This window comes from Micropterus dolomieu, linkage group LG23 (assembly GCF_021292245.1).
Source record: "Micropterus dolomieu isolate WLL.071019.BEF.003 ecotype Adirondacks linkage group LG23, ASM2129224v1, whole genome shotgun sequence".
NCBI lineage: Eukaryota > Metazoa > Chordata > Actinopteri > Centrarchiformes > Centrarchidae > Micropterus > Micropterus dolomieu.
The window spans coordinates 27,272,134-27,285,137 of NC_060172.1; the positions used below are offsets into that span (position 1 = coordinate 27,272,134).

Below are 13,004 nucleotides of genomic sequence, written 5' to 3' on the forward strand. Positions count from 1 at the left end.
ATGAATGACTGCTGCTACTAAACTTTCATGTGATCAATAAAATCAATATGCATCTAACGTTAATGATTTTCACCTGCACACTGTGCAGCACAATAGCGCTTAGCTAGCGTCCTCTCCTCTTCGTCAAAGGAGTTGACAGTGAAAGCAAGCGGAGCAGAAGAAAATATGAGTGCCAGGTTTCAGTCTGGAAGCAAATGTATAGCGTAGGTCAGAGTGTGCCTGTTAATTAAAGTATGTCTGTTGTTTTTCAACTTTTGGAAAAGTAAAGGCGGTTAGCACTAGCATCTCCTCCTCAGACTGCCGTCTGGAAGCTGAGCAGGACATTTTTGGGCTGCTAGTTTGTTGTCATTCATCCATTTCAAGTACACAAATTGACGAAATGCCGTTTCTCATGGTCCTTGGTGCTCAATACAAGATTACAATGATTAACTTACAGGACAAGACACAAACATGTAACTACACTAGACGGGACAAAAAAAAGAGTAGATATATTAAGGTGGTTTGACTGGAGCATTGTTAAGTGTGTAGTTCAACTCCCATCTGAATCTAAACTAATAACAGCAGCATCAGAAATGAAAATAGCAGCAAAAGAGGTCAGTAATAATGCTGTAATAATGTAATAACGCTATGTAACTTTGGCTACATTTATATGAAGTAACTTTAAATAGCCGCATGTGTGAACACTGTAGCTCATGGAAGCCCGTGATTTACAAAAAAACTACTTTATTACCAACAAAATATTATACAAATACACTATAGCAGGGAGTCTTAGCATTAGCAAAGACTAAAATTAAAATCTCTTGCTCAATTTGTTCTTAATACCACATGTTACCACAAGCTAAATGTTAAAGTGATCTGGGAAAGTATAATAAGCAATTCAAACATACTGTTGACATGAAAAGATATTAATACTTCAAATTTCTGCCATTAATACAACATAAATGTCACACTGTCACAAAGGTCTGTAAAGATTTTTAAACCTAAACTCTGTCCTTGGTGTTTCCACACCAGTGAAAAATCATATTAAAGGCTTGCAGAATCAACAGTTAACAGTCCCATTGCATGCTATCATAATAAGCAGGCACAAATAGATAACAATAGTACAACAAGCATGATTGATGCAACTGTTTTTTGAGGATGTCTACAAATGTTGCATATAAAATGAATAAAACAGAATAAAATACCACAATTCAATAAAATAAGATTTTTAAAAATTCACAGCAATAAAAAAATTTTGGCAACAAGGACAAACATTAACTTTAATAAAATGGTTATTTTTGAATATTATAAGATTATTTAGATTAACAATGTTAAACGACGGTTAAATTTTATTTTTTTTAAATAATTGTACTTATTAGTCCAATAACATCATATGTTCAACTTTTGCTGTACTGAGCTGTGATTACCTATCTGTTGCTTCTGCTGTGCAGTTACTTCATCGTCTTCTTCAAATCCCGCATTCTTGTCTGATGAACTTGACCTACCCCAAGCCCTTGGCTTACACCACGCTCCCTGAGGTACAGTCCGCAGCCGGACCCGTTTCTCTTTTTTCAGTATTTTTCCATCCACGATCCATTATCACTGCAGCAGATGAGCCACATGTCGGCTTGTTAATGACGTAGCCAAAACAGAATTGAGAAATTTACTGTGATTTATTTTGAACAACGCATCTCACCTACAGCTTCTTGGAGTAAAGTCGTTCTAGTGTGTGGGGGCTTGTTTTTGATTCTATTATTGCTAATTCCTGCGATCCACCAGCTTCTGACTGTTGTTGCTGTGCGTGGGGAATTCCTTGTTTTAATGTGTGTGTGAGCACGTGTGTATATTTTGTTCCCCACTCCTTGTGGAAATGATAAGGATGAATATATGTAGTATCCATTTGCCACTGTGAATAATATTTATGGGAAAGAGTTTTCCTTTTTTGGGTCTTAACATCCTGTAGACAAATAGAAATTCATTCTACCCATTAAATGTCCTTTCCACCACTTACTCTCCTTGTTAGTACATGATGGCACAGAATGGATAACACATGTAGGTGCTGCAAAGAAAATGAGGGATTGGGCTTTTCAGTATACAAATGATGCAAATGTACTTTGTATTAGATTACTAAAAAATATCTAACTTCACTCTTCCCAGAATCCATCTTGTGCTTTGGTAACCCATGTACTGTGCATTATTTCATATGGTAGATATATATGTAGTATATGATTAACATGATAGCTTTCAATGAGTCATGAGTTTGTCATGAGGCGAAGATTGTAGAAGTATTTTTACAATCTTTAGGTTGAAAGGTTGCTCATAATCATTACCTACCTGAGCTATTAGCGTGCATGGAAAGCATGGAAAACATAAGCAATCCAATTTCCTGTTTAATCTGGCAATGAATATCCATAAGCTGGTGCAGTAGTTAGTATACAAAAAGATACTTGATTTAGAAGCTCAAAGTGCCATGCTCTACACATCCCCTAGCAACTGGAATCCCCCTTGCAGGCACTAACTGTGATGTCAACAGGCAGCTACTGATTGCCAGTTTGGCGCAGATACTGATAAAGTAAGCAAGGCTCTGCACAAGAGGAGAAAGGTGGATGGAGGCAGGCAAGAGAAGGAGTCTCACTCACGCCCATATCCTCAAAATATTTTAAATAAAACAGGTCTGCTCCTAGTCCTAGAGACCTGTGCCTTGCGTACTATGTTTTATTATGTTTTGCAGGTCCTTGCAACTGATGTGCAATAAATGGGAGCACCTGGTTGAGTGTTCCTCCTCAGTTACTCACGACCACCTGCCCAGATGTCGTTGCGGTCCCTTCACCTCACACCCAGCTCTCCTGCTTTTAGTCTTCGCCTTATTTTTACATTGACAATGTGCACCCCGTATTAGTCCTTGCACTCACGCACTTTCCAAAACCACTGATTGTGACCACAATCACCCGTTGCTATTTTTGCTTAGTTTATTAAGTTTGGTGTGCATCTCCCTTTGTTATTGTGGCCTGCAAGCCAGTCGTAACACTCATACATGCACTTTATTTTACTGTGTCTTGTAGGCCTGCTAATGTACACATTTAGCAAATATGAATTTAGCAATAACCTGCCAGAAGACAGACACAGATTACAAAACCATATACTTCTATAGCTTACTGCTGGATCGCTGGATTAGTACTGACACTACTTTAGCCATAAACTGAGAAGTAATAAACAAGGGATTACACAGTACATTAATGACCAACAAATAAAGCAATGGCTGAATGTTCGAGCCAGACCAATATTTGCTGTTTAAGAAATAAAATGTACAACTAGTAAGCCCAAATAGCACAGTCAAAGTAAAGGCACGAAGCACCATGGATACTGTACAATAAGCTTGGACTCAGTCACATCAGACAGGCAAAGCATGAATTGAAATATTGTCTCAAATAAACACAATTTAAAAACTGTTACTGAAATGCTACATGTTCTATCTGAAAATGGGGAATGCACAGGAAGGTAGAAGGAAGAATTGCAATATTTAAATCAAGTCAATTAAGCAAACTTCCCAAAAGATACTTCTCTTCAAGCCTTATTACCTAAAGAAACAAACAGTTCTCAAAGACATGCAGTAGTATATTAAACAACTGATGTCAAAATATGAATTGACAGCAGCTGCCAATTTATATTGGTGTGGCTTGGGACAACAGCAAAGTGGGCTTGGTTTGGAGACATGAGTTCATTAAGAGGGGCGGGGGTGCGGGACATGGTTAAAATGCTCAAATGGGATATAATGACCTAAAATTTGTCCAGCTGCCAATGGGAAGGGATGGTTGGCAGTGATCTGAAAGAAACATGAGATTTATAAGTCACAGAAGTAATTTGGCTCAGAGGGACAGACGAAAGGGGAGAACTATGGATTGGGAAGAAAGATAGCATGTGCTCAGGTAAATGGTGCAACTTGCTAAAATATGGACAAAAACAAAACAGTATGAGATTTAGAGAGATTGAGAACAGAGGAGGGAGGCAAAATGGGATTTTGATTCAATGTGGCTTTCTGATGTAAGAGTAAGCAGTTGAGTAGCTGAATTAATGCCTAGTGGAAATGCAGCATCATCAGGGGGAGAGAAAATATTTAGCAATTTCAGAGTTGAAAATAAATCAGTGTTCATATGACAAAAATACCACACATGGAGTCAATTTAAATAGTGGGATCAGACAGAAATGTGTCATGGGTTATTAAACCTATTCAAGCAAGTCAATAGAGGATACTCTCCTTGTGACAAATGACAAAACAAAGCATCTGACAAGAAGCCTTGATTAATTTTTGTAGCACAGTAATTAGAGACTTCTCCTACGCCAAGTACTGTAGCTCCAGCATGTTACCTTGACTGCCATGCAGAACACTTCCTCTCTGCTACCCTCAATCAACGAAAAAAAGGAAGGAATGATGCCAGAGTGAGAAAGGGGTCAGGAAGAGCTGTCACCATTCCTGTCCACCCTAGATACTATCTGTACCAGAGACATTCCTCTGGGACTGAGGTCACACATCACCTCAACAGTTTGTTCCCATGAGATGTCACACTTTCTAAAACTCAAATCCGTAAACCCCAGCAATCTCTTGCTCCCCTGAGTACCATCTAACTCTGTCTTATACCTAAAGACCTAATTCTTTAACATTATGTTTTAGTTGCCACCTCAATGTAGGAATGTAATAAATGTACTGTACATCTTTTGAAGGACAGCCATACAATGCAATAGCATGAGGGATTTACTTGTATTGTGAGGGAACATTTGTAATCATTTGAGACACCTAATTCAATCCCAAAAGACAGATAATGTTACATTGTTTCACAGCAACTCGTCTCTATGAATTCAACAAATCGGTACAATAGTTATTGTACTGTTATTCTCACATCATTGATATTCTGTCCATAAACAATATACTAACTAAAATTGGATTTTGATGATATCATACAGTGATCCTCATATTTCTGTGAGTATTGACTTTTCTTTACTATTAGGCATACAGTGCCAAATAATATACTGCATCGGGATCAGAATGTGTTTTCAGTGCTTGAGGTAATGCTACAGTATGCACTACACACGGGCTGTGTGATATGGAAAAAATCTTTGTAAATTCAATGAAATATGGCATTTCCAAATGTAACTCTGGATATTTCTCTGCATTACAAAGTTGGGGTATGCGATTATGGAGAAATACAACACCATGACAAATATCATGATAGTGAACAACCACACTGCAAGTAATGGAACTAATGTTAGCTAGGCTGTGGATTAGCAAATTGATGCTACATGGCTCTAAGCTAACATTTTTCCCCCCCAAGGTAAAAAAAATTAGGAGCACACAAAGAAATTTAGGACCACAGTGAAAAATGTTCAAGTAACAGAGTTTAACAAACTATTTATTATCCACATATTTATGCTGTGTTTGCTCCTTCTCCTTTTGTTCAACTATGGTATGAAAACATTGGAGGACTGGAAGTGAAGACCATTGTGTCTGTACACTCGGTACCGGCCTTAAAATTTTGTTAAAGCTTTTTAAAATATTGAAACAGATGTTTTGAATATTTGAGACATTGAAAACAGCTTTTAAAACACTGATCAGTCATCACAAAAAGTTTGCTGTGATTGGTGCTTGTGTAGTTTTTGAACCAGGGACAGATTCACAATACACCAGTAGCACCTACAACCCACACCTAATGTAAACAAGACTACTGAACAGTATTACAATAAGTTCAGTAAAACAGAACAAGGGGAACATGTTACACTCAGGAGGAGGCTAGAAGGAGCACATACTGGCGCACTGGAGTGGAAATCTGCATCTTTCCACTGAAGAGGTTCTTTCCACAACATGGAGGAGAAACTAGTTTTATTGAGTATGTTAGTGTAATATTATAACATTAGATAAAAAGTTAAATTTAATTTAATTGTATGGTGTTAGTATGTTAATATATAATTTTTTTTATTTTACTATATGCATTGTCATTTTATGAAATAGTATACTATATAGCTCACCACTAGTATAAAATGAATTCCAATTGGACAGTTTCATGTTTGTGAGTTGTTTTCATTCAATAAATCCTTGTGCAAGAAAAATGGCCTACATTGGTCACTTAATTTGTTAATTCTACTATCTCATCAATAATCAGAACCATTCACGCAGAACGAGTTCAACATTTGAAAGTTTACTGTGTTGCCCGTCAAACCATTTTTGCGTCCCGTCCCATCCAGGCTGTGATTGGTCAGTTGACGAAAAGTGAAATTGACGAGCACATCGATTTTATGAAAAGTTGAACATGTTTCAACAAAAGGCACCTGCTATAGCTAATAACCAGCTAGCTAAACCCACAACTTCCTTATCTTCTCCCTACTGCCTTCTGTCTCACCGCTGCTGGCGCTGCATCTCTGTCTTTGTTTTTGTAACGAGTTGCTCAAGCGGCCACCGAGCGACCCGCGAACCAGGATCTCTCCCATTGCTCCAGTGACTAGTTGTTTTTTTTCCTGCCAGAGTTTTCATTTGACATGTCTTGGCGAACTATAAAGTAAGCTGAATGTCCATGGGCAAGTCATTTAACATTACCTGACTGACACACACACACATCATGGCTGGCACTGCTGAATGGTGTTGTGTGGCTCGTCGATTGTATTTATTTATTCATTACATTTATTTTTCATTACATTTATTTATTTATTTTCAATTTCAATATTAGTTTTACATTGGACATTCTATAGATGCCAAATTCCAACGTACAACTAACTTCACTACGGTGCAAACCACTGTTCCCTCACCAAAATATTACGCTAAAGTGTAGAATTTGCGACACACTGAAATAAACAATAAAGCATAATTGTAAACAATTTTCTATCGTCAAACGATAGATATAGTCATATCGTACAGCCCTACGCTACACTAGTTAAGATTATCCGAATTTAGTAAATTAATTACTACATTAGTATCATCCCACAATCGCAGCATAATTATCCCTGGCATATTGAAAGCAGACATACAGTGGATCAATCTACATCTTTGCTGTTTACGTAAACAACTTAACCTGTCCTTAACCTGCCATCTAGTTCATTCGTAGCTAGACAAATATTTCTTTGACACAATGTCAGTCATCAGTGACAACTTCTAGAAATGGAACTGGTAGAAATCAGATACGGCTGCACCGGGTGCACCTTTTACAATACGAAACCTGCTTTTCATCAATCTCAAAAACCCAAATTACTGTGTACAAGCACATAAATGAGCATATTATGTAGCGATGCATATATGCTTTGGCCTAGCTTGGGGGATGACAGGCTTATTCTAGTGCCATACCAGAAATAGTATAGTATCTATATTTTAAAGTGAAGGTAGGGTTGATTTATTTTTGGGTAATAGTTTGTTTTTTTCCATTAATGACATGCAGGATTTGCAAATGAGCACATCATTGTAAGATGTCTAACTGAATGTTTATGCACACTGGGTACTTAGAAGGTGTTCAGGGAATTTTATGTTAGAATCTGGTGGCTCCACATATTTGTCCCCGAAGGGTAAATGCATGATTTTGTGCACATGCATTTGTTTTTCTCTTTGCTCATCAGAAATAAAGCTATATGAGTCTGTTCTTAATGAACTCCCAGAATTTTACATTTATTGAAATATGTTGTACAACAAACTAAGGTGAAAGCTTCTCTTCTCTTCTTCTCTCTTCTTGATATGTAGCACATAAGCCACACGACTCAATAAAAATGTTTTCTTGACATTGCAGAACTATAAATTATAGCTTGTCAATCCCTATTTCAATGAAAAACACTGTCAAATTGTATACTGCAAATGCAGCCCAACAAAACACAAAGGCTGAGAAATGAAAGTCCTCGTGACGCCCTGTGTAATTCTTCTCTCCTGTTAAAATACTCCAGACCTACACGCACTCAAACAAAACACATCCATTTCTACTAACTATAAGATGTAATAAGGGGATCAAAATCATGGTTGGTGTATTTTAACAGCATTGATGGAGCCTCGTCTGTGTTCTTGAACTTTGTAAGAAAATTGCCGGGGATTGTACCACAAGGATGGAACTCAGAAAACTGAAGCAAACAAGCACGACTGTAATCAACTTCAAAAATGGTTGTTGGTCAAAGCAGCACACAGATTAAGTACAGTAGAGGCAATCAGTACAGCAATCAACCAGGCTTATCCTGAAATAAACCACTCTGAAACATGTTTTTGCACAAACTGCATATTCTTGTCTGCCACTTCACAAATCGCTATACATGATGTAGTTATCAGGCTTGCAAACTGGTCAGGAGTAAAAAAGGTGAGAAGGACATGCAAGCAGAGAAACACAAACAGACAGCAGTCTGTCTTAAGCTTACATGTATAGATAATGTGCATTTGTCAACTGCAACAAGAAAAAGATACTGACACGCAAGGGCGTCCCTTTGTGTCAAAAAGTAGCGGGGACATAAGGGCTCAGATTAGAGAGACGTGGCAGTGCACCTTATTGATGTCACAAGAACGAGATGTGATGATATTTTAACAGTATTTTGTAGAAATCATCTATGCTGAAAAAGTATTTGCATTGGAAAGGCCAGGGGGTCCTCCCCCAGAAAATTTAGAGCATTAAACAAATAATTTCCTGCATTCTGGTCAATTTTCTGCCCCAATTTCTGCCTTTCCTACATTAAATTATGGTGGAAATGTTTTTATTTATTTAAAGGGAAACTCAAAATTCAGTTGGCGGGTGACAATTTAAAATCTAAAAATCTAAAAGAACATAATGCAGTAAGGCTCTCAGTAGCCATGTTTCCATCTAATTGTCAATCGAATATTAAGCATACTTTTGAAATGTTGCTAAAAAGAAAGAAAAAGACATTGCTAAATATCAGCGGTTCCATCAGCTGGTTTGGAGCGAATAAACCAGCCTATGGCAAGCGTAGTTACGTCAGTAGTTGACGTTACACATGGCTGTATTAAACAAGACATATGGGTTCCAAACCAGAAACAAAACCATTCACAGGAACCTGATGGCCATTGATCTTAGAAAAATGGAGAGATGTCTTCAGAAATGTGTTTCCAGCCATGTCTCCGCTCGTAATGGGAAAATCTGGTGTTATGCCGAGTTTTGCATGCCTGCCAAGAATTGCTCGCACCTCCAAATAATGCTTTTAAATGCTATAATATCCTTTGTGGGGTTCATCAATGGTGATAAATGCTTCAAAGTATATATTTTATGAACATTTAGAGTTGTTAATATTTTATCAAACTCAGTAGAAGTAGCATTCATTGAGCAAAAATCTGCAGTGATAACCCCATTTGATCAGTGTGCAGAGCAAAGTATCTGAAAAAGACCTTTAAGAGGTGAATGCATAATTCGGCAGAACAGATGATGAAGGCTACCTGCCGAGATTTGCATCCACCTCTTTTCTCAGCACAGATGAGCGTTAATGAAATTCAGGCATGGAGAACTCCGCACCGACAGCAGAAATTAGCTGATCAGTTGTGAGTTACAAGTTCGCTAAGTCAGAACTTATTGAAAAAGTGTTCCCATCTCCCATTTAGCGCATTTATTCTTTTTCAACAAAGGCAAAAACCACCTTAAGCGACCGTAAAAACTTTTCTGGCGAAATTAAGGATTTTTATTTCAAATTTAGCGGTTTCCATGAACCTTTTCTAATGCAATACTTCAAAATGCACATTAAAAAACATTGATGGAAACATGGCTAGTCTGTGTTTCAGATCTGTTTCTCCCTGCTGAGTCAGCACACATGATTTAGTCTTCCCTCCTCTTTTGTCATGTTCACAGGGAGAGAACAGAAAACTTGGCCAAAAAGAAACTGTCAGAAAGTTGTTAAAGTTACTAACTAGTGCTGCATGTTTTGGCATCATTTTATAACCAGTAGCTTGTTTTATCTTACTTAAATAAATAAGTGCAAATAAACCTTTCTCAAAAGTACTTCCATTTGTTCTTTAACATTTCTTGTTGCAAGATATTTTTCAAAGCATTTTTAACAAATGATTTCAAAACGTGATTGGGACATGTCCCCATCGCCCCCAGTGTAAATAAGACAGATGCCGACACGTTTTGCCCTGTTGACGTTAAAGGGCTAGGGTATAAACTTAGCAACATTACTGTTTCAGAAAGACAGTTAACATTATAAGCTAGCTTACGTCTGTCTTGGTCGTACATCAGGCTTGCTGTCCAACAGACAACTCGTGTACTCTGCCTCTGATTGGCTGTTGGGTTGAGGCATTAGGCGTGACAGTTGGTTAGGCAGTTGTAAAGTTGCAAAGCTCATGATAAAGTGGACTCGGTAGATATAACTGATATGCCTTAATGCTGTCTTAGCAACTACTGACCCCCCCTAAAATATTTTCTCATCACATCTGCACATATCACGTAGGTGACTCATTTTTTCAAAACGGCAAATTTCAGCGAAAGGTGAGGAATTTGCATGCCTGAGTTATTTTGAGTCAAAAATCTTCTACTCTGTATATATTCTGCTCTGCTATGTACATATTCTTTTACCACCTGCATGCTGTTGGCATATGGTACATAGTATATAGTTACATGTCACTGAATTATCTTCTCCTTTGTATGCTCTTTCTTTTTCCTTTTTGTTACCCAAACAGGAAAATATGACTTCAGTTTTACAAAATCCCAAAGGTGGACAATAAATGTAAAATATATGTAAAGTTACAATTTCACAAATGCAAGTTAAGTCTAGCCTTCTGATGTCCCTCCTATTTATTATAACCATAATTGGGTTGCAGACATCCACCTGAACAAGATAATTCTCTTCTTAGGCACTCAAACAAAGAGACATCTTCAGAGACACAGAAACTGTTTACCACCCCCAACCCCTCCCACCCTACACACCACTCTTAGCAGGGAGCTGGGAGATGGTATCATCAGTGCTTTTTTACTAAATTAAATAAATACACATCAGTAATTGTATATTTCTTGTTTTGTTTCCTGCAGGTATACAATAGATGTATAAATCAAGCTTTTTTATAATCTTGTTAATCTCAGAAATAAAGACATACACATCTTCATCCCATGCCTTATGCCAATATAGTGCTTAACTGATGTGTGGTATCTATGAGAATAAAGTGAATGTTAATGCTTTTTCCTCCAAAATGCAGGTTTAAGATTTGGGTATCTCTGCAGATGTGCTACTTTTACGCACTGCGGAGACTGCTTTCCTTAAACTCAAGTGAAACATCCCACATTCCATATTCTCACGGGCTGTAGTCATCACACATAGGAAATATACAATTTAGGGATAAACAGTTGTTCCACCAGCTGTCTCTGGTTCTTCCTCACTGTCAGCATACTTACAATTAAGCACACACTGACAGAAATGTGGTCCTCACAGTTAAGAATTGCTTGTGTAATGAGGAAGTCATGAATAATACAGTAACCAAGTAATAACGTAGTCATTATTAAAGCTCCATTGCAGGAGCTGCTCTTAGTTCCAGCACTGCGTAATGCAGCTAATGCTGGCCATAAAGGCTCACTCACAGGGAGCAGACGTTGTCCTGACCTGCTTTCTTCTCTGCCTTATTATATCCAATTCGTTTTCATTTTTGTCATTGATTGATAGAGATTTATATCACTTATATTGTTATTATTCTCATCCAGTTATTCAAAGCTTCATAGTTTCCAGATATACCATGATAAATTATGTGCATTCACTCACTCTTTTTATCACAGTGCACATACGCACACAAAATGCTACCAAGAATTATCAGTGACTTGTGCTCCCTAAACAAAAAGGCACATGCAGATCGTTTGATATTTGACACAGAGCAGACAGAATGAAAGCTGCTAACTTCAATAAATATCTCCTTTAACCATGCAGGAAAGAGGACAGAGTCTTGGTATTTTTCAAGAGCTGTGTGGGATTTGGGAGTGACTACGAATGACAAATGTAGTTTCTGACGTCTCAGATTGATATGCGGCTTCACAGCAATCAGGTCTGCTGCCATGGATACTAGGGATCGCATCTAACCAGAGATCAATATAATTCACTTCCCAGCACCAAGTCAGGCATTAATCTTAACATCAAACATGTCAGCTGCTATACAGCCTCAGAGTGACATTATCCAACGAGGCATGCCCTAATGAACAGAGATATAATGATAGAGAGAAAGCATGCAGAGATATTCCTCCCACCTTCTTATGCAAGATTCATTTACATTACAGAGGGTATGGTATAAATCACATATATAAAACATTTTCAGTTTTGAATTTACACACATCCATGGTTGTGCAGATTTTTTTTGTCCTGCTTCCCCTGTCAAAGACTGCACATTGGCAAAATTCCTTCCTAAGCACTATTATTCAGATTAAAATATGGTTGCTGTTTTCCAGACTATGATTTACAAATCTAAATTGTTTAGGTTAACAGGCAGATATACTTGTGGATCATTCACAGACTCCTGTGCTATAGTATGTGCAAAACACGACACCAAAGTAAAATGTATTTTACATAATCAGTTAGGATAGCTCGTCTATTTATACCCAGAATAACATGCAGCTGATGTCTTACTTTACCAACTGCTTAGGAAGATACTGAAAAATCAGACAAAACAAATTAGAATCTTATAACTTGTTTTGTTGAAGCAATAAGGCATTGATTCTGGCAAACTGTCAGTACTGACAAATAAAAGCAAATAAAAATAGATATCATCTTAATCTTCTTTGGTTGTACAGTACACATTAACCATCCTCTGGGAACTTGTTCTAGGCCTTTGTAGTGGAGGTTTGCTTTACAGCTCAGCGCAGCTTATACAGAGTATACATGCTCACATCTACACCACATTACAACTCACAGATTAAGTGAGGAATCGAGACGTGTAGCACAGTTGAATATGATTATCTTAGTTTATAGAAACAGTGAAGCCACCATTCAGTGTTGGAATAAGCATTTGTTTTACCTTGCAGTGTGTTATAATATGTGAATACACCAATACTGTGGAACAATCAATCAGTTAAATCAATAAAAAAAAACACTTGTCATGTGTGCTG

The 13,004-nt window shown here is 37.5% G+C and overlaps 1 long non-coding RNA gene across 1 annotated transcript; it reads right to left on the bottom strand.

Moving 5' to 3' along the window:
- Window positions 1-1,368: 1,368 nt before the first annotated feature.
- LOC123963955 lies at window positions 1,369-2,405 on the bottom strand. The gene is made up of 3 exons (XR_006823291.1): window positions 2,314-2,405; window positions 1,676-2,038; window positions 1,369-1,581 (listed from the first exon to the last, which is right to left on the bottom strand). It is a non-coding gene; the product is annotated as an uncharacterized LOC123963955 (long non-coding RNA).
- Window positions 2,406-13,004: the final 10,599 nt, after the last annotated feature.